The sequence below is a fragment of the Callospermophilus lateralis genome, chromosome X (genome assembly GCF_048772815.1).
Source record: "Callospermophilus lateralis isolate mCalLat2 chromosome X, mCalLat2.hap1, whole genome shotgun sequence".
Lineage (NCBI taxonomy): Eukaryota > Metazoa > Chordata > Mammalia > Rodentia > Sciuridae > Callospermophilus > Callospermophilus lateralis.
The window spans coordinates 39,542,980-39,564,438 of record NC_135325.1 but is presented as its reverse complement, the minus strand read 5'-3'; the positions used below and the strand labels follow the sequence as shown (position 1 = coordinate 39,564,438).

At 37.3% G+C, this 21,459-nt stretch overlaps 1 pseudogene; it reads left to right on the top strand.

Annotated features, from left to right (window-relative positions):
- The first annotated feature begins 838 nt into the window (after positions 1 to 838).
- On the top strand, positions 839 to 1,427 carry LOC143639496 (mitotic spindle assembly checkpoint protein MAD2A pseudogene; annotated as a pseudogene).
- Positions 1,428 to 21,459: the final 20,032 nt, after the last annotated feature.

Sequence of the window (21,459 nt, the reverse complement as noted above, 5' to 3'; positions counted from 1 at the left end):
GACTTCAGTGTTCCAGTGTGAGCTGTTCAAATCTTAGGCCCAGCAGAACAACTGAGACACCAGTGCCCAAGTCCATATGGCAACCTGCTTCCAAGGAACAGGTGGTTCTGCCTGTGGAGAAGCCAACCTTGAACCAGCAGAGTAGCCATACAATACTTCATCATATGACCCATTCTATTGTTCTGGCTTCACAAAATACATACCCACCAGTCACACCCCTTTGGCACCTCACCCATCCTGGTGCTCTATCCAAGGGAAATGGAGCCTTGATCCAGGAGAGCAGCTGCAACCCTGGTGCCCAAGCTATCATGACCCCTAATCTCTCAGAGAAACAGCCTTTGCTGATCTGTATCACCTGTCCTCTGGGTCAAATAGCAACCATGCCCCTGTCCTTGGATCTGGCTCAATCCTCCAGAGTCTGAGCTGATGAAGCACACCACCTCACTGGGGATTAATTCAACATTACACTGCTCCCTCCCATTCACTAACCCTTCTCAGAACCACACCACTGCTGCAATCCACCATTCTGGGTCCTTGCTACCAATGTACCCATCCTCACAAAACCCAGGCCACTGCTGTGTCTCACTGCTCTCTCTTGAATTAATGTTGTGCCATGTTGGCACTGGGACTTTAATTTCAAAGGTACTCTGTTACAAAGGGCCAGAGTCTTTGGAACATGTCTCCTTTATCCCTGGCAATGCCAGTGTTATACCCTGACCCCCAGGATCAGAGTCACAACTATATACATGATTAAATATATTTACAAAAAAAAAGACCTGACTTTTGAACTGGGTGGCTGGAGCCTCGGGTTAGCACTCATCTTGGTCATGGACTCGCCATGGTGCTGTAGCTGTCCCAGAAGCCCAGCATCACCCTGAGTGGGACCGCAGAGATCATGACATCAACAGTATTCTGTAACATGTGACATATATCCCTCTGAAACCTTCACTTGAGTACAGAAGTATGGACTCACCCTGCTGGTAACTACAGTCACTGAACTCATAAAGTACCTCAACAGTGTGGTGGCTCAGCTGAAAGACTGTCTCTACAAGTGCTCATTTCAGAAGCTGGTGGTGGTCATCTCAAAGAACAAAAACAGGGAGCTCCTCAAAAGGTGGCAATTTGATATTGTGACAAGACTGCAAAAGACGACAGTGCTCCCAAAGAGAAGTCTCAGAAAGCTATCCAGGATGAAATCCATTCAGTGATCAGTCAGATTATGGGACAGTGACATTTCTACCAAGGTTTGAAATTTCTTGTTCATTTGATCTACTGATTTATACAAAGATTTGGTAGTATCTGAAAAATGGGAAGAGTTGGGATCACAGTTTATTACCAATTCTGAGGAAATCTGTCTTCGTTCATTTACTACCACCATCCACAAAGTAAACAGCATGGTAGCCAACAAAACTCCTTTCAATGACTGAGGGTGGGATGAAAAGATACTGTATTGTAATTCTCAATGTGGTTTTCCTAAAACCAAATTAACCGCAGTTAATGTGCTATATTTCATGGGTTATTTTAGCTGGGGAGCCATCACTGTCCTGGATGAACTATGCATAACTATTCCATGTTTGTACCCAAGTGACCTACCACATTTGTCAATGTAGTGGGCACACTGCATGTGGTTCCAGAGTAGCCAGCAGATTTTGTCAGCATTGCAACATGAATTCCTTTGAATGTGATCTTGTAGATGAAAAAATCTTTTGCTACAAAGCTAATTATTTTCCTAAATTGTTTTGGTCAAGTAATTGATTCAGAATGTAGATAGATATATGAATATAAAATAATATAACAAAAGAGCTATCAACATTCAGAATGTTTGTTTAGATCCTGAAAATGATGAAAAACTGCTTTTTGGGTTCTTTGTCATTTATTATATTGTATAGTTTCCTCATGGAAAAAATGCCATTTGGTTTTAATATATATAACTTGAACCCATGAAGCAATGTATAATTGTACTCTTTGATTCTTATAATACAGAATTCTTAAGTACTTCAAATAGTTTATAAATCAAGCTTCAAATGATAATGATAAATAAAGTGATAAATCTGTATGTTCAAAAAAAACCCTGAAGAATTCATAAAAATGATTAGATATAATAAACAAGTTGAGTGAAGTTGCAGGACACAAAGTCAATATACAAAAGTTGGTAGTATTTATGTATAACAATAGTTAACTATCTGAAATAGAAATTAAGAAAACAGTTCCACTCACAACAGCTATTTGTGTAATTTCCAGACCCTACAGCCTTACTTCTCAGCTAAGGTCAATAGGATAGATCAATTGTTTCCAAATGTTCCTAGAATTCTTAAGTTGAAAGTTCTGGGGAACTGGAAGGCTACATGTGTGCTATATTTCTCCCAGGATGTAAACAAACAGTTCTAGCATTTCAGTACCAGGACATACAAATGCCAACAGTAGCTTCAGAAAATACTGGTAGGATATATCATAATAAAGAATCAGTTAGCAATCTTTGACGGTCCTTCATTTAGTACTGTGAATACAATGACCAATAAAACAGAAGGCTCCTTAAAAATGTCCTTGGGGGGGTAGGGTTGGGGTTGTGGCTCAGCGGTAGAGCACTCCTCTAGCATGAGTGAGGCCCTGGGTTCGATCCTAACCACCACATAAAAATAAGTAAATAAAACAAAGGTATAAATAAAATAAAGCCATGTTTCTAAAACATGTATGTCCTTGTCAAGCATATACAAGATGAGAGAAGGCAAAGGCAAAGTTCTGACTGATTTAGCCAATAGATAGAATGAGCATCTTTTAGATTCACACTGTTTATTACTTACATAGACAATAGAAGAAAAGCCAAAGTTTCCAGCTCATTATAGTTTTTGTCCCACAAACCAAAAAGAACAATATCAAACTAAAAGGAGCCATATAACTACCACATACATTGTGGGATATTCCAGTGCTGAGAAGTCAACTCTAGACTTCAGCTAATTTATTTACAGTCTGCATCTCTATTATCACAGAGGTGAGACAGAAAGCTCTATACCTTTCCAGAACTCATAATATAATGAAAAACTCTCTCATGACAGCCTCCCAGGAGAGAGAGACAAGTGGGAAATGGCCTTGTGAAATAGGAGATGACTTTGTGACAACTCCTTAAAGAACTCCATTCATCTTTCATTCAGAGAGAACAAAGGCATTCAACTAAGACTCAGATAAGCTGTGGTTAGAGCTGTGTGGCTTAGTGGGTATATGAAAGATACTCAGAATTAACTATACCAATTTTTTTTTCAAAAAAATATACACAGAGCCAGGCATGGTGGCACTCACCTGTAATCCCAGCAACTTGAGAGCCTGGGTCATGAGGATCACAAATTTGAGGCTGACCTCCACAATTTAGGAAGACCCTATATCAAAAGAAAAGTGAAAAGGCCTGGAGTTGTGGCTCAGTGGTAAAGTGCCTCTGGGTTCAAGGTTCAATCCCAACACACACACACACACACACACACACACACACATGCAGGATGAAATTTGTCATGAGAGTTGTAGTATTTTTATACCCAATGATGAGATTACTGGGACAGAAATCATTAAAGCAGGGGCTGGGGCTGGGGCTCAGTGGTAGCACACTTGCCTGGCATGAGTGAGGGACTGGGTTCATTTCTCAGCACCACATGTAAATAAATAAAATAAGTATCTTTCAACAACTAAAAAAAAACTAAATAAATCACTAAAGCATTTCTATTTATAACAGCTACACAAATTAATCTACCTAGGAATAAATTTGATCAAAGAAGTGAAAGAACTCTATAATGAAAATCGCAAATCACTGATCAAAGAAATTGAAGAAGACACAAAAGATGGAAATACTTTGCATGTTCATGGATTAGAAGAATTAATATTGTTGAAATGTCCATAGTACCCCCAAAATCTATAGATTCAGTGAAATCACCATCAAAATACCAATGACATTCTTCACAGAACTAGAAAAAAAACCCCAATCCTGAAATTCATAAGGGAGCACAAAAGACCCCTAATAGCCAAAGCAATCCTGAATAAAAATCCTGAATGACAATCATCAGGAATACAAATAATGATAAATGCTGGTGAGGATATGGGGGAAAAGGAACACTTATACACTGCCAGTGGGATTGGAAATTAGTGCAAACACTATGGAGATAAGAGACAGCTATAACATTCTTTGTATTTACCCAAAAGAATTAATGTCAGCATACTACATACTGAATAAAAAGGATAAAAGTTAGGACATCCCAGTACCTACCTCATTCCAAGGACATACTACAGAGCCTTAGTAAACAAAGTAGCATGATATTAGCATGGAAACAGACTCAGAAACCAATGCAATGGAGGAGAAATACCAAAAATGAACCCAAGCATCTGCAGCCAATTGATTCATGATACAGGTGCCAAAAACATACAGCCTTTTCAATAAATAATATTGAGAAAATTGGGAATCTATATGCAAAAGATTGAAAGTTGACCCCTCTTACCCTGTGCAAAAATCAACTCAAAATATATCAAATAGTTAAATGTGAAATCTGATACTATGAAACTACAAGAAAAGATAGTGGAAATACTTCAACACATTTAATAAGCAATGATTTTTTGATATGACCCCAAAAGCACAAGAAACAAAATAAAATTTGAAAAATAGACTACATCAAACTAAAAAGCACACCAAAGGAAACAATCAACAAAGCAAAAGACAACCTACAGAATGCAGGAAAGTATTTTCCAGCTATTCATCTGATAAAGTATTAAGGTCTAAAATACATAAGAAACTTTAAAAAAAAAACCTAGTAATCCAATGAAAAACTGGGCTAATGATCTGAATAAACACTTCTCAAAATAAGAAATACAAATGGCCAACAGATATATGAGAAAATGTTCAACATCTTTAGCAATCAGGGAAATGCAAATCAAAACTATACTGAGATTTCATCTCACTCCAGTTAGAATGACAATCATCAGGAATACAAATAATGATAAATGCTGGTGAGGATATGGGGGAAAAGGAACACTTATACACTGTTAGTGGGATTAGAAATTAGTGCAAACACTATGGAGATAAGAGACTGCTATAACATTATTTGTATTTACCCAAAAGAATTAAAATCAGCATACTACATTGATACTTGCAGTCCCATGTTTATAGAAGCACAATTCACAATGGCCAAATTGTGGAGCTAACATAGGTGTCCATCAAGAGATGACTGGATAAGGAAACTGTGGTACATATACACAATTGAGTTTTGTCCAATCATAAAGAAGAATAAAATTATGTCATTTGTAGGAGAATGGATAGATCTGGAGAACATTAAGCTAGGTGAGAACAGCCAGATTCAGAAAATTAAGGGTTATGTTTTCTCTCACATGTGAAAGCCAAAGCAAAAACAGGAATGAAAAAGGATCTCAAGAAAACAGAAGTGACACCAGTAAACTAGAGGAAGGGGATCCAATAGGGAAGAGGGGAGGGAAATAGGGAACATGAGGGAAAGAAACAGAACAAACTATGAGATGTGCATGTATGAATATATCACAATGAATCTCATTACTATGTAAAACTATAATGTACCAATGAAAAAAGAAAATGTGAAACATGGAATATTATTCTGCCACAAAGAAAAATGAAATCCTGTCATTTGCATCAAAATGGATGAAACTGAAGAACATTAGGTTCAGTGAAATAACCAGAAATATGAAGGCAAGTACCTCATGTTCTCTCACATGTGTTGAAATATTTTAAAAAGTCACTCTGAACGTTGAATAGTGATTATGAGAGGTTAGGAAGGTGAGAAAGGATCAATAAAGAGACACTGGATTTGATCAGTGAACACTATAGGAATGTACTGAAATATCATACTGAATTCTATGAATATGTACAATGAATACTTGTAATCAAAAAATTAAATTTATTTTATCACCAACCTTCCCCTTCTTTGATGCTCACAAATTCCAGTCACACTTTTTCCCAAGGACAGTTTTGGAGGAAATAAAAGTAGAGTGAGGATTAACTATCTTGAAGATAGTTGCTCTGGATCTCTTTACCCTCCCCAACCTCATAATTAGACATTCTATTTAAATGTGAGGCACCCTTCTGGGCCACAAACCAAAGTGCTTGTCTTAAGTGTGTGCTCCACTGGAAACTGCCACTTGGCTGGCCTGAAGGTTTCATATTTTCCTTTAAGAGTCCATTCTAAATTCCAATGACACCTGCTGCCTAGGATGACACAGGCCATAAACAACCCGACAAATGTCTATGTAGCTTCCCCCTGCTGTATACTTTTTGTTATAAAGAGAGCACCAATGCCTAATCATATGTTTAAAGAATCCAAATATGTAACATGGTACATTTAAGTGACTAGAATGACTTGCGTTGGCTAAGCAGATGGGGATGGCAATACCATACCTTGAAAAGATGTCTATGGAAATCAAGGAGAAGTTAAGGTGTGCTATATACTAGACTGGCCAGGTCCGGTACTTCTAGTTATATGCCCCAAAGTTCCCCTTTGCCAGTTGTGTTCAGCTGTCCATCTGAACACATTTGCCAGACTTTTTGGCCTTATGTTCTGGAATCACTAGGTCTTGTATTTTGGTTCCAGTCATGAATTGTAGATAGATTACAATGCATTGTGTGATGCCATAACTGGGTGGAGGCCATATCCAAGTGTCCTTCTCTGTGTAGTGCTTGATCATCTTGATGTTTATTTTGATACTCATTGTAAAATGTTTTTCATCTGTTCACATAGGTCACAAACAAAGGTTGTGAGTATTGTTCAGTTTCCGAAAATATTTGTCTCCTTAGAGGCTGACACTTTATTATCCAATTATGTTGCTGCCAGTCACTACACTGCCATATTATTGCCTTCTACCAAAGAGTCAGTTGAAGTGGAACAGAGTGCCTTTTCCATAGCAAGCCACCATGGAAATATACCACTGAACAAAAGTTCTTTTTTGTGCACAGTTGTAGTGCATGGCTTTCTTTGGGGCTTCACAACAGCAGTGACCTAGTATATTCCATTGTCATTGAACATAGTTGATCCATCTGTGAGCCAGGCTCAGGCATGTTCAGTATACTAGAACTTCAGTGTACTAGAGCCTCCAAAAAGCCCAAAGTGCTGGCAGAGACACCACATCTGAATCATCGTCTCAAGTAGCACTGACCAGCCACCTTTCCTTGTAAATTTGAGATTCTATAATATGTAGCTTATTTTTTCCTGATATATCACTTCCATTTCATAATAATTGCTTATTAAGCAACTGCCATTTTGCTAGTGTTCTCATTTCTGACCCATCTCATGGTAGTGATGTCAGGGTGTCACAATACTGACTGTTGTTTTGTTATTTTCTAAGAGTCCACCAATGCCCAGCAACAACCAATAATAGTCTTTCAAATGGGGTACCGAGTGATCATGTCAGGCAAAAGCTATATCCAAGGCTCCAGGGAACACCATGGCCTAGTGGCTACATCTTTGGTCACAGTCTGCATAAATGTCAATCACTGACACTTGTAGCTCAAAGGGCTCTTCAGGCTGACTTGAGTATCTGTACAGATTGTGGAATCATTTCCTTAAGCACTTCTGTCTCTAGCAATTCTTTAATCAAGACAAGTATTCCTTTCTACTATCTTTCCTTTCCCTGGTATCTTATACTGCTTTGCTGATACTGCATGGCCAGGCTAGGAGAGCTAGATATGCTCCCAGTTGTGTACTCTTCCTTCTACCACTATTCTAATTGTGAGCTTCCCCCATTGGGAACATCCTATCCAGGCAAGAGATGTATTACATGTACTTAACACATCTATGCCCACAATTCATTTAGCAGTATCGGTTACAACCACTTAAACATGCATTGGCCCCAAAGGACTTACTCATAAATTACATCAGTTCATTATACAATCTGAATTATTTCAAAATCCCATTAGTAGTTTTTCAAATATGCTCACGGGACCTGCATAGCACCGCAGTGGCTAGTGTCTCAATTTACAAAAGAAATGAAGAGGTTTCGCAAACTTGGTTGTAAGAAAGTCTCCAACACACCTTAACTACCACATAAGGCCTCTCTAATCCCGTTAGGGAAGAAGATAACTCAGCCTTTGTACTAGCTTTGTTTTTTCTTGAAGGGAGTGGAATCTAGCTAAGGACAGTATGTTGCAGGCAGTATGAATCAACACCAGTACGAACAGCACAAACCTCAGTAAAAAGACTAATTCCTCTTGGTCCTTCTCCTATTTGTCCACAGTAAATGTTAATGCTGCCTGGGGAGTCTTCCATACTACAGCCAGAATTTTTAAAATTTTGTGGTCTTCCCATGACCTGACAATGAGAGTGATTTTGTCTCATGGATAAAATATCTTTGGAATCTCTTTGGAATCTCCTGATATACAGGCTTACACAGTGTGAAATTTAGTGGATTTCTTCTTTACCTGAAAGATATTTTCCTAATCTCATATTCAGGTTCCCATTCTGGCAGTTTGTTTCCCAGCAGCTAAGTAGTTTTACAGAGGTTATTTCTGGGCCACAAGAGAAAATTTTATTGTTCCCAGTAGCCTGATGGTGTCAACTAAATAGACCAGGGGATCTGACTCTGCAAACTATCTCAATATCTCTCATCCAGGATGGGGATACAGTGGTGAAAAGAGACTAAGTGTCCAAGTCACCCTGCTAATGGAAAGAGGAAAGGGTTGTGATTTCTTGAGGAAGTGCAAAAGGGATTATACTTGGGAATCAATATGTCCCTCTCATTCACAGACTCCTGTCTCTTCAACTAAGTTGAGGCCATTTGGATCTTTGAATATAGGTTCTTGTAGGCTACACTTGTCCAGCTACTCTTTACCAGATTCTGTAAGATATCAGGGGCACGGATATATTGGGGTGTCTTCATAGATATTTTAGTCACAGAAATCTTGGGATCAAGGAGCTATGGATATACATTTTTTTTTCCTCTACAGAACTAGTCTGAGATCCAGTTCATTCTCTGTCAGGGGCTGGGAGTTGGCAGGGCCTCCTTTTCCTCCAGAAACCTCCTTTCAACTGTTGCTGGGCAGAGCAGGAGAGGAGGAAACAGCAGAGGCCAATTGAGCTGTGTGTGCAGAGAGGATTGGTTACACCAGGTACAAATGCCTTGGGCTGCTCTGGCTGTGATTGGCTGCTGAGTCACTCTCCCTACTCCATCTCTCTTTCTGCAAAGCCAGGGGGCTGGGAAAGCTAAAGGAAGGGGAGGGATCTGTGAGGCCCCTTAGGACAAATGTCAGCTCAGCCCTGGGATGTTTGGACTTGCTGAGGTTCTGTGCTCCCCTGAAACCTGAAATAGAGCCTGCTCAGAGAAATCCTCTCATCCTGTCTCTACCCCCAGGCACTTTTTTACAACAAGGCTGGAGGAAATGAAAGGACAGAAGAATAAAGTCTCTGCCACAGCACTCTGGCAACCTTGCACATATCCACATTAGCCATATAGGCAAAGGCATCAACTATAGCTAATTTGTAATCCTCCCAGGCCTGTAAGGAGCTGTTACAAGGCCATTTCCCACTTGCCTCCCTATCTCCCCTAAGAGGCTGTTATGAAACAGTTCCTTGGCCTCCTGGGTTCTGATGAAGCAAGGGGCTTCCTTCAGAATAGAGATGAAAAATACAAAACTACTTATATGAAGTTTAGAACTGGTTTCTCAGCACTGGAGTATCCCATAATTTATGTTGTAGTTATCTGGTCCCTTTTGTTTTGATGTCATTCCTTTTACTGTGTGGAACAAGGACTATTGAGGAGCTAGCACTTTGGCTATTCTTCCTTTCTCTGTTTATATAAATGATAAACAGTCTGAACCTTGAAACGGCTCATTGCTTGGAAGATAAACATATTATATTCTTTTCTTGTGTCCTCAGTCCAATAATTTTAGCAATACACTCCATGGACCTTAAAACCACTCCTGCTACCCACACACACACACAAAAAAAAACCCACAAAAATAATGCCAGCCCAGGTTTACACCAATTCCTCAGCTATTCCTCTCGAATCTTTTGCCTAGACAGGTGTCAAGAGCTTCTGGTGGTAAAATCACTTATCTGCCTAGAATGACCCCAGCTCCCATCTATGGTCCCAGTCTTTCCTGGGGCCCCACACTTATGCCCCAGAACTCATAAACAAGTCTCTGCTCAGTGACCTCTCACAGTTCCACCAGCAGTCATTCCAAATACTTAGCTCTCTTCAGCATTCCTTTTTGTTCCACTCAACTACATAGCTCTATTTAGACATATCCGTATTTAGAAGGTATTCTGTCTGTACTATATGTGGGTCAGAAAGTCAGATGAAGTAAAAAAAAAAATAGCAGTCAATTCTTGGCTCTTAACTTTGAAAAGCCTTGACCTGGCCATACATAAGGCAAAATTTTCCAGAATTATTAAATGAACAGTGAGTCAGTTTTTCTTTTAGATTAAATTTCCCCAATGTAAGAAGAGTGGAAAAGTCTCAAACACAAACAAAAGAAAGTTAGATGCCACAGAGGACTCCGAAGAGAGAACATGTAGCCTGCTAAAATCTAGGATGAGATGATAAAATTCACAGATTAGTTTGGATATCAGAAATGAGAAAGAAATATTATTTTCCCTCTTTATGGTAAAGAACATGTATCTGGCAATGTCCCAGAATCCCCTGGTGCATTATATTTTGTGAGAATGAAGAAATAGTATATAGTCAAATAGACCTACTCATAATTTCCTGCAGTGCAGAGCAATGCAGAAACAAACATTTTCTAAATAAGAAAACCAAAAGGGTTCTATGATCAGAACAAGGAAGGTATATCAGTGACAAGCACAGACAAATGACCAATGGCCACACAAGGAGAACATAGCTCAGTGATATGAGCATGGATATATAAAGAGCACAGAGTGTTAGATGACCAACTCTTCATTCTCTCTTCAGATTTTAAATATAATTCTTGGGGAAAGTAGAGGGCCAAGGGAAAGTAGGTAACTAAATAGCTGAAATTAAGTTTCCACCATCCAGTGCAATTATGATGGTAAAAAAGAAAAGACCAGTGTTATAGAAAAAAGGAAAGAAACATTTATTACACCCTTAAGTTGACAGTTTTGATGTTTTACTATTGATATAATTAAGTTTAGAAATGATTCTAAGTGGAAAAGCTAACACATTTCTAAGTTAACTGATTATGTCTACACCTCAGAACACAAGAATAAGACCCTTCCTGCCACCTGGTGGCAGTATACTCTAAAGTGGAGAATCCCTTTAGTTTGGGGTGGATAATATGTTTCTCCCTACATGCCATGCTGTTTCATGCTCCTCTTTATGCTGTATATTTCTACATATACTATCCCTTCTGACTAAAACTATCCTTCTCTGAACCTTGCCTTTCTAATTAAAGAGAGATCCCATTTATATTTTATTTCACCCCAATATATGTTTTTCTATGAGACTTTTTTGTCTCCTCATCTCTGGTTACCCAACTTCAGCACAAATGGAACTAATTTCTCTTTTCCTTGTGTTCCAATAAATTGGTACAATAAATTGGTCACCTACCAATTTATTACTATTATTTGTTTACATATCTGCCTTCTTAATGAAGACTAATCTGTGTCCAAATTACAAAAGCAAAGGGCAAAAAACGTTATGAAAGCTCAGGAATTGTTTGATACTGTTTTATGGATCTTTGAAGAAAAATCAACATCACCTATTTAAAAGATAGGGCTGGGATTGTGGCTCAGTGGCAGAGTGCTCGCCTAGCATGTGTGAGACACTGGGTTTGATTCTTGGCACCGCATACAAATAAATAAAAATAAAGATCCATTGACAACTTTAAAAAAATTTTTAAATATGTATTTATATATTTATATTCAATTTGTAAATGTTAATTCAATTACTTTGTATTTTTTGCCTAATAGATATGTTCCAGTTTGAAATAAGAGAATTAAAGTGTCAACTAAAAATATGTATTTCTATGGCTGGGGTTGTTATTCAATGTTAGAGTGCTTGCCTAGCATGTGTGAGGCACTGGGTTTGATCACCAGCACCACATAAAAATAAAAACATAAAATAAAGGTTTATCAACAGCTAAAAAAATTAAATGTATATTTCTATTTCCCGTTTTAATAGTTCTAGTTGTATTTAGTTTATATGTTATTATAATCCCTTATGTTGTATTATTATTGATGACTGTCTTTATCCTATTTAGTGAAGTTAAGCTTAATTTTCACTTTATCTAATACTAATACAGTTATATCTGCTTTCTTTCTATGTTATGTGTTCCAATCATTTAAGATTAGACTATCTATAGGCCTTAGGAGATTAGGAAGTTTGGCTTCACTTACACAACTAGGGAATAAAAAAAAAAGTGTCAATCTGAAAGTCCCTGCTCTTTCTACTACTTTGGACCCCTCACTGGCACATCTCCAATGGTGCACTTCATGGACATAGTACTAAAACATAAGGTTTTCCATGATGCCTTAACTGGTGAAGGCAGATTGGCCTTGCAGTGATGAGTGGCAGATGATATGAATATAGTCTTTCTCTTCTCAATCCTGGTGGATGGGAGCAAGTCAATCTCAACTATATGGGTAGAGAAGGCTGGGTAAGGAAGAATAGAGGACTCAGCAGAAATGCAGATGGAGAAAGGGAAAGTTGAAGAAAATTTGAACAATAAATACTAAGTTACAGTTAGATAGGATCAAGAAATTATGGTGTGCTAGTACACAGTTGAGTGACCAGATAATAATAATAACACATTGTACATTCCAAAAAGCTAGAAGAAAGGACCATAATAAAATGGTAATTGTTTGAGAAGATAGATATGTTCAACCTGATTAAATATTACACAATGTTTATATGTATTGAAACATTACATGGTATCTCATTAATATGTAAATTCTTAATTTGTGAAAATACACTCTACTGCCATGTGTACCTAAAAATAAATTTTAAAATATGTTTTTTTTTATATTATGTCTATAGGTGAGAAAAGGAAAAGTATAGGAAAAAGAGGAGCAATGTCTGGAAAGAGTGAGAAGTCTAAACTTATTACCACCCACTGTTCCTCCTGCGTACATCACCCTTCCACCTGCCCCCATGCCACTCTCTCTCCCAATCCTGCAGCCAGCTCCTGCTTCACCTCCTCCATCACACCCAGCCTGACAGACCCAGGCACGTCCTCAGCTCCCAGCGCTGACTGTCCCTCACTCACAACCTCACCCTGCCATGTTTCCCATCCTCACTGGGCCAGCCTGGAGGAGTGTCACTGCCGAGCACACCCAGAAGCCCGGGTTCCCCTCCAGAGAGGCACTGTGGTGCATGTTAGGGCAGAGACAGACACATCCACAGGGCCGGGGTCTCCTCCCACCCCCTTCCCTCTGTGGGAAATGGCAGTCTAGCAAGGTTCTCCTGTGGCATAGAATTGCCTGTGCTTTCTTCCCCCGTGCCTCTGACTCCCAGCATCACGTGTGTGAATAAGCCTTTTAGCGTCTCATGAAATCACTGATGACTTTCTGGTCCCGGATGTTTGCTGAGCTGGCCACAAGATCAACTCCTCTGGAATTTTAGTCCAAGACAAGTGTCCATTTAGAAAGGTCTGTGTGCCTCCTTTTTTTCCACAAAATGGAGGCCTGGGAATTCTGCTCCCCCTCCTTCCTGCTACAGCTGTCAGGAAGCTGAGGGGCAAACTGAGCCCCTATACATCTATGGCACCTGCTCACATACATTCCCTGGGCTTCCTTCTTTACAGAAGTCTTTGTTGTTTTATCCCTCCAGGATTGGTTCTACCCTCTGCTTTAAACTTTTAAGAAGAAGGGGTCAGAGGGAGTTGCCATTTATAACTTAGGGCTTAAGAATATTTGTTCGTGGTATTGCTTCTGGGAATTATGGAGAACTAAGAATTAGATTTACCTTGTCACCAACAAGAATCCCCCAAAAGGTCAAAATTCATGGAACAGCTGATTTGAAGATACCAGATATCAGGGAGCAAAGGAGAAGGATCCTAGAAAAATGATAAACAAATGATATGAGCTCTACATCTGCTTAAGCCTATTATTTGTCTTGAGAGACACGGGGGTAGAATTCAGGTGGAGCCCTCAGGACCACTGAAGTTCAGAAGATGGAGTTGACAGCTAAAGAGATCAAAGAAGATTGAGTTAATGTGGTAGAGAAAAGAGACAATATTGATGAATAGAGTAAGAACTCCAGAGATCTTCAGTAAATTCTTCTCAAGTATTCAGTTGAGTACCAATCAGTGCATGCATGTCAGAAAACTACCTCAAAGAACTAGAGGAAAGAATCCTTGATGTTTACTCAGAATGGAAAAGAGTGTCTGTTCCCATAGCCAGACTAGAAAATCTCATGACCCATGGGACACTGGTTAGAGGACACAGAAGGGACTTGATTCAGTATAAGGGACTAATTAGCCCCAGATTGATTGAGAACTGCTCTATTCCTGCCTAGCAAAACATAAAAGCAATACTCCAAAAATTAAACAGTTCCCTATTAACCTAATTTTGTCCCAGAACAAACGTGAAAGATATTCATAATAATAAAAAAAACAGCACCAAACAAAGTAATTTCACAAAGTCTCAGATCTATTAAAAATTACCAGGCATACAAAAGAGGAATATATGACAGATTTATGAGGAGAAACATTGGTTGATAAAAACTGACTCAGAATTGACAAAAATGTTACAATTAACAGACAAGGACATTAAAAGAGGTTACCCAACTGTCTTCTATATGCTCAAATCAGAGACATTGACAATATACAAGATATGCAAAATAAAATTTTATATGACATGGAAAATATTAAATGGTATTTGTGGTATATTAAACATTGAAGAGAGTATCATTGAACTTAAGATAAAATGAAACACAAAGATAAAAAGTATTTTTTCCCAAGAATGAACAAATACATCAATTAAGTCTCTAATATACAAGTGATATAAGTCCCTGAAGGACAGAAGGGAGGGGAGGATATGGGAAATATTTGAAGGAGTGGTACTCCAAAATTTTCTAAACATAATGAAAACATAAATTCACAGACTCAAGAATCTCACAGACCCCAAGCACAAGAAAGGTGATGAAGCTACACTTAAGTAAATTATAATCAAATCTCCAAAACCTATTACAAAGAAACAATAATCTAAGCAGACTGGTGTTAAGCTAAAAACATATACATAGAGCAATGAGGAAAAGAGAGCTTTTAAATAAGTCCAAGTAGTTACAGCCAATTGATTTTTCATAAAAGTTGCCCAGAACACACAATGGGCAAAGGAAACTGTCTTCAGTAAATAGTGTAGAGAAAAGTGTATATAAATACAGAACAAAATTAGAATGTTGACTCCCATTTTATACAAAAATAACTGAGGGTTGTGGCTGTAGCTCAGTGGCAGAGGACTTGTCTAGCATGTGCAAGGCTCTGGGTTTGATCCTTAGCACCCCATAAAAATAAACAAATAAAGCTATGCTGTCCATTTACAAATACAAAAAATTGAAAATACATTAAAGATTTAAAAATAATACCAGAAACTCTGAAATTTCCAAAAGAAAATATAGAGGAAAACATCATGACATTGGCCTTGACAGTAATTTAATGGATATGACACAAAAGGCAGAGGTAACAAAAGCAAAAATAGACAAGTGAAACTTCATCAAACTGAAAAGGTTCTACAAAGCAAAGGAATCAGACAACAGAGTAAAAGGAATCCTATGGAGTGGAATAAAATATTTACAAAATATAAATCTTATAATCAATTAATTTCCCCAATATAATAAGGAACTCCTACAATTCAGGAACAAAATGAAGAAAATACTTTTATAATTTTTTTAATTGGGCTAAGTAATTGAAGAGATATTTCTCCAATGAACACATAGAAAGAGCCAACAGATACATGAGAAAACGCTCAAAATTACTATCAGGGAAATACACACTAAAAGAATAACCTCACACTTGTTAGGATGACCATTATCAAAAAATAAAAGACAAGTATTGATGAGAATGTGCAGATATTAGAATCATAGTTGTACACTGTTGGCAGGAATGTAATATAATGCATTCACCATGGAAAAGAATATGAAAGTTTCTCAAACATTTTAAAGTAAAACGTCTGTATGATTCAGCAGTTTTATTTCTAGGTATATATTCAAAAGAATTAATATCAGGGTCTCGAAGATATTAGCACTCCTTTGTTAATAGCAACACTATTAACCAAGATGTGGAAACAATTTAAATATCCATCAACAGATAAATAAAAAAAATATGCAACGGAGAATGAAGGGAAGTGAGGGGGCATGGGAATAAGAAGGTCAGTGGAATGAATCAGACATAACTTTCCTATGTTCATATATGAATACACGACAAGTGAAACATCATTCACAACAAGAATGTTCTAATTAGAATAAGTTATACTCCGTGTATCTATGACATGTCAAAATACTGTCATGTATATCTGAAAAGAACAAATAAAAAACTTTAAAAAGAAAATATGGAATACTACTGAAACCTTTAAAAAGAAGAAAATTCTGCAATATTTAACAACATGGGTGATCCTTGAGGACCTTATGTTAAGTGAAATAAACCAGTCAGAGAATAACATATACTGCATGGTTCCACTCATAAATTATATCTGAAACAGCCAAATTCATAGAATTGAAAAGAGGAATGGTGGTTGCCAAGGGTTTGGTAGGTGGGTAAAATGGAGAGTTACAAATCAAATAGCATAAAGTTTCAGTTAAACAGGATGAACAAGTTCTAGAGCTCTAGTATACAACATTGTACCTACAATCACCAGTATTATGTAATACACTTGAAAATTTGTTATGAGGGTAGCTCGCATGTTAAATGGTTTTACCACAATAAAATAATTTTAAAAGGTAATGGAACAAGGTAAATGAACAAATTACCATCCACATACCTCACACCCTAGACAAAACCCAAAATGGACCATAGACCTAAATGTAAGAGCTAGAACTATAAAACAATTATTACTTTTTTGTAGTTTCATAACAAAAAAAAAGATTCTGTGAAAATTTTTTATCAAAATATATGTTACCCCTATGCAATCTTCTTCTACTTGGATATTTTATTCTATTTTACCACTATGCAATCTTCTTCTACTTGGATATTTTTTTCTATTTTTTAAAGGGAAGGCCCTTAAACTTTAGTATGTTTAGTGTAAGTCATTAAAATTCTCTAGACTCTGTTGTACTCTTTTGAATAGCATGACTTTTATAATCTGCATTAAAGTTTGAATGCTATAATAAATTCTAAATTTTTTCTGGCATTTTAAAATTTTTAAATTACATTTTAAATTTTCTTAACATGTAATAATTGTATATATTAATGGATTACAATGTTATATTTCAATACACATATACTGTGTACACTGATCCAATTGGGGTAATTAGCACTACTCTTCTTATCATACATTTGTTTGAAGGCTTTGAGCTTCTCTGTTCTATACCTTCATATAATATATATTGTTGTTTTGAAATGTAGTCACCCCACAGTGCTGTACAACAACAGAACTTACTCCTTCTAGGTGTGTTTTTGGTACTCATTATCTATTCAACCTCAGTACATCTCCTTCACCCTTCCCAACCTCTAGTAATCAATCAAGTTGATTACTACAGAGTGGAAAATAATTGCAAACTATACATCTGAAAAGGAGTAAAATCCAGAATAGAGAAAGAACTAAAAAACCTAATAAATTCCCAATATAATTTAAACAATTCAATGCAAAAAGAATAAATAACCCAACTACAAAATGAACAAATAACTCAATTAGAGATTTCTTTAAAGAATAAACAGAAATGGCTAATAAGCACATGAGAAGATGCTCAACATATTCATCAGGAAAATACAAATTATAACCACAGAAAAATAGCACCACACACCTACAAAAATGGCAAAAAATTGTTAAAATCTTACCACACTAATTACTGGCAAGAATGTGGAGAAACTGTAAAACTCATAAACTGTTTATTGGAATGTTAAATGGTATGAAGATTGTGGTAATTGCTATTATGTGTCAATATGGCAAGGTCATTCTTATGGTCTGGATATGACATACCACCCAAAGACTTGTGAATTGAAAGATTGGTCCCCAATGCAACAATATTCAGAGATGGGGTCTTTGGGAATTACCAGATAATGAAAAATCTGACTTCATCAGTGGATTAATATGAGGAGCTCATTCAAATATAATGAATAGTTCATTCAAATATAACTCTACTGAGGGAGTTATATTTGAATGAACTATTGGTGATAGAAAGTGTAGGAGGTGGGACCTAGTAGAAGGGAGTGGGTCCTTGGATGCATGCCTCTTGTCCTCACCTCCTTCCCCACACCAGCCCTGCTTTCTAGCTGCCATGAGATGAGCAGCTTTCTTCCACATGCCTTTCCACCATGATATTCTTAGGCCTAGAGCAATGAAGCCAGCTGACCACAGACTGAATCCTCTGAAACCATGAGCCAAACAAACCTTTCCCACTTGAGGTTGTTTTCTCATGTATTTGCCACAGCAATAAAATGCTAACCAATACAGTTATAATCTTCTTTTATTCAAACACTAATCTTGGTGTTACTATAAACGTATTTTAAAAATTTATTTATTTAATCTAATATTGTCAGGAGCTGCTCTGGATAGGAGCTATGTGCACACCTTTAAGTCCCAAGTAAAGGAGTACAGAGCAGTTATTGTACCCCGCAGTACATTGGGCTTTACCTCCACTGGGATAATGAGGTGTGGCTCCAGGAGTGGGCATCACCCACTGGATTGAGTTACACTCATCTGTTCCTTTGTAATCCTACCCCTTGCCCTTTTTCGGATATAATGTTCCATGGAATAGTGCTCCCAATAAAAGGAGAGCCTCAGAGTGTACCCCCTCGCTCTTGTCAGGCTCTCATGACTTTCTCTTGCCCCTCTTTGGGGGAACCTGAGGCCGGGAACCAGGTAAGCCATCCTGAAGCTCAGAAAAAGGTATTCCATGTCTGCATGGTCTTTCGTGTCACCCAAAATTCACTGGAATGACTTTGGTTCAGTAGCCTGCACTGGACAGGGGTGACATAATATGTTATACATGACAGCAGAATGTATTTCAATTCATAGTATACATACAGAGCACAATTTTTCATGTCTCTAGTTGTACACAAAGTGGAGTCACACCATTCATGTCTTCATACATGTACTTAGGGTAATGATGTCCATCTCATTCCACCATCTTTCCTACCCTTATGCTACTTTCCCTCCCCTTTGCCCTATCTAAAGTTCCTCCATTCCTCCCATGCTTCCCTCCCACACCCATTATTGATCAGCACTCATATATCAGAGAAAACAATTTGGCCTTTGGGTTTTTGGAATTGGCTTATTTTGCTTAGTATGTTATTCTCCAAATCCATCCATTTACCTGCAAATGCCATGATTTTATTCTCTTTTACAGCTGAGTAATATCCCATTGTGTATATATACCAAAGTTTCTCTATCCACTCATCTACTGAAGGGCATCTGAATTGGTTCCACAATTTAGCTATTGTGAATTGTGCTGCTAAAAACATTGATGTAGCTGCATTCATGTAGTATGCTGTTTTTAAGTCCTTGGGTATAAACTGAGGAGTGGAATAGCTGAGTCAAATGGTGGTTCCATTCCAAGTTTTCCAAGAAAACTCCATACTGCTTTCCATATTGGCTGCACAAATTTTCAGTCCCACCAGCAATGTGTGAGTGTGCCATTTTCCCCACATCCGCACCAACACTTATTGTTGTTTGTATTCCTTTTTATTCTTAAATATTTATTTTTTAGTTTTAAGTGGACACAATATCTTTATTTTATATTTATATGGTGCTGAGGATCAAACCCAGTGCCTCGTGCATGCTAGGCAAGCACTCTACCACTGAGCCACACCCCCAGCTCTGTTGTTTGTGTTCTTAATAGCTGCCATTCTGACTGGAGTGAGATGAAATCTTAGAATAGTTTTGATTTGCATTTCTCTAATTGCTAGAGATATTGAACATTTTTGTCATGTGTTTGTTGATTAATTGTATGTCATTCTCAGAGAAGTGTCTGTTCATTTCCTTGGCCCATTTATTGATTGAGTTATTTGGCTTATTTATTTATTGGTGTCAAGAATTTTTAGATTTTTCTATATCCTAGAGATTAGTGCTGTATCCTATGTGCGTGTGGTGAAAATTGGTTCCCATTCTCTAAGCTCTCTATTCACGTCACTGATTGTTTCTTTTGATGAGTAGAAGCTTTTTAGTTTGAATCCATCCCATTTATTGATTGTTGATTTTATTTTTTACATTATAGGAGTCTTATTAAGTAAGTTGGGGCCTAATCTGACATGATAAAGATTTGGGCCTAGTTTTTCTTCTATTAGGCACAGGATCTCTGTTTTAATTCCTAGGTCCTTGATCCACTTTGAGTTGAGTTTTGTGCATGGTGAGAAATAGGGGCTTAATTTCATTTTGCTGCATATGGATTTCCAGTTTTCCCAGCACCATTTGTTGAAGTGGATACCTTTTCTTCAATATATGTTTTTGGCATTTTTGTCTAATATAAAATAATTATAATTTTGTGGGTTTGTCTCTTTTGGTGCCAATACAATGCCATTTTTGTTACTATAGCTTTGTAGTACAGTTTAAAGTTTGGTATGGTGATGCCACCTACTTCACTCTCTTGCTAAGGATTGCTTTAGCTATTCTGGGTCTCTTATTTTTTCCAGATCATATTTATGACTGCTTTTTCTATTTCTATGAGGAATGTCATTGGGATATTGATTGGAATTGCATTAAATCTGTATATTGCTTTTGGTAGCATGGTCATTTTGACAATATTAATTCTGCCTATTCAAGAACAAGGGAGATATTTCCATTTTTAAGGTCTTCTTTAATTTCTTTCTTTTGCATTCTGTAATTTTCATTGTAGAGGTCTTTCACCTCTTTCATTAAGTTGATTCCCAAGTTTTTTTTTAGGCTATTATAAATGGGGTAGTTTTCCTAGTTTGTCTTTCAGAGGATTGGTCACTGATGTACAGAAATACCTTTGATTTATGGGTGTTGATTTTATATTCTGCTACTTTGCTGAATTCATTTATTAGTTCTAGAAGTTTTCTGGTGGAATTTTTTTGGATCTTCTAGGTATAGAATCATATTGTTGGCAAATACTGATAGTTTGAGTTTTTCTTTTCCTATTTGTATCCCTTTAATTTCTTTCATTTGTCTAATTGTTCTGGCTAGAGTTTCCAGGACTATGGTGAATAGAAGTGGTGAAAGAGGGCATCTCTATCTTGTTCCAGTTTTTAGGACAAATGTTTTCAATTTTTCTCCATTTAGAATGATGTTGGCCTGAGGCTTAGAATAGATAGCTTTTACATTGTTGAGATATGTTCCTGTTATCCCTAGTTTTTCTAGTGTTTTGAACATCAGGGGTGCTATATTTTGTCAAATGCTTTTTCTGCATCTATTGAGATGATTATATGATTCTTATTATTAA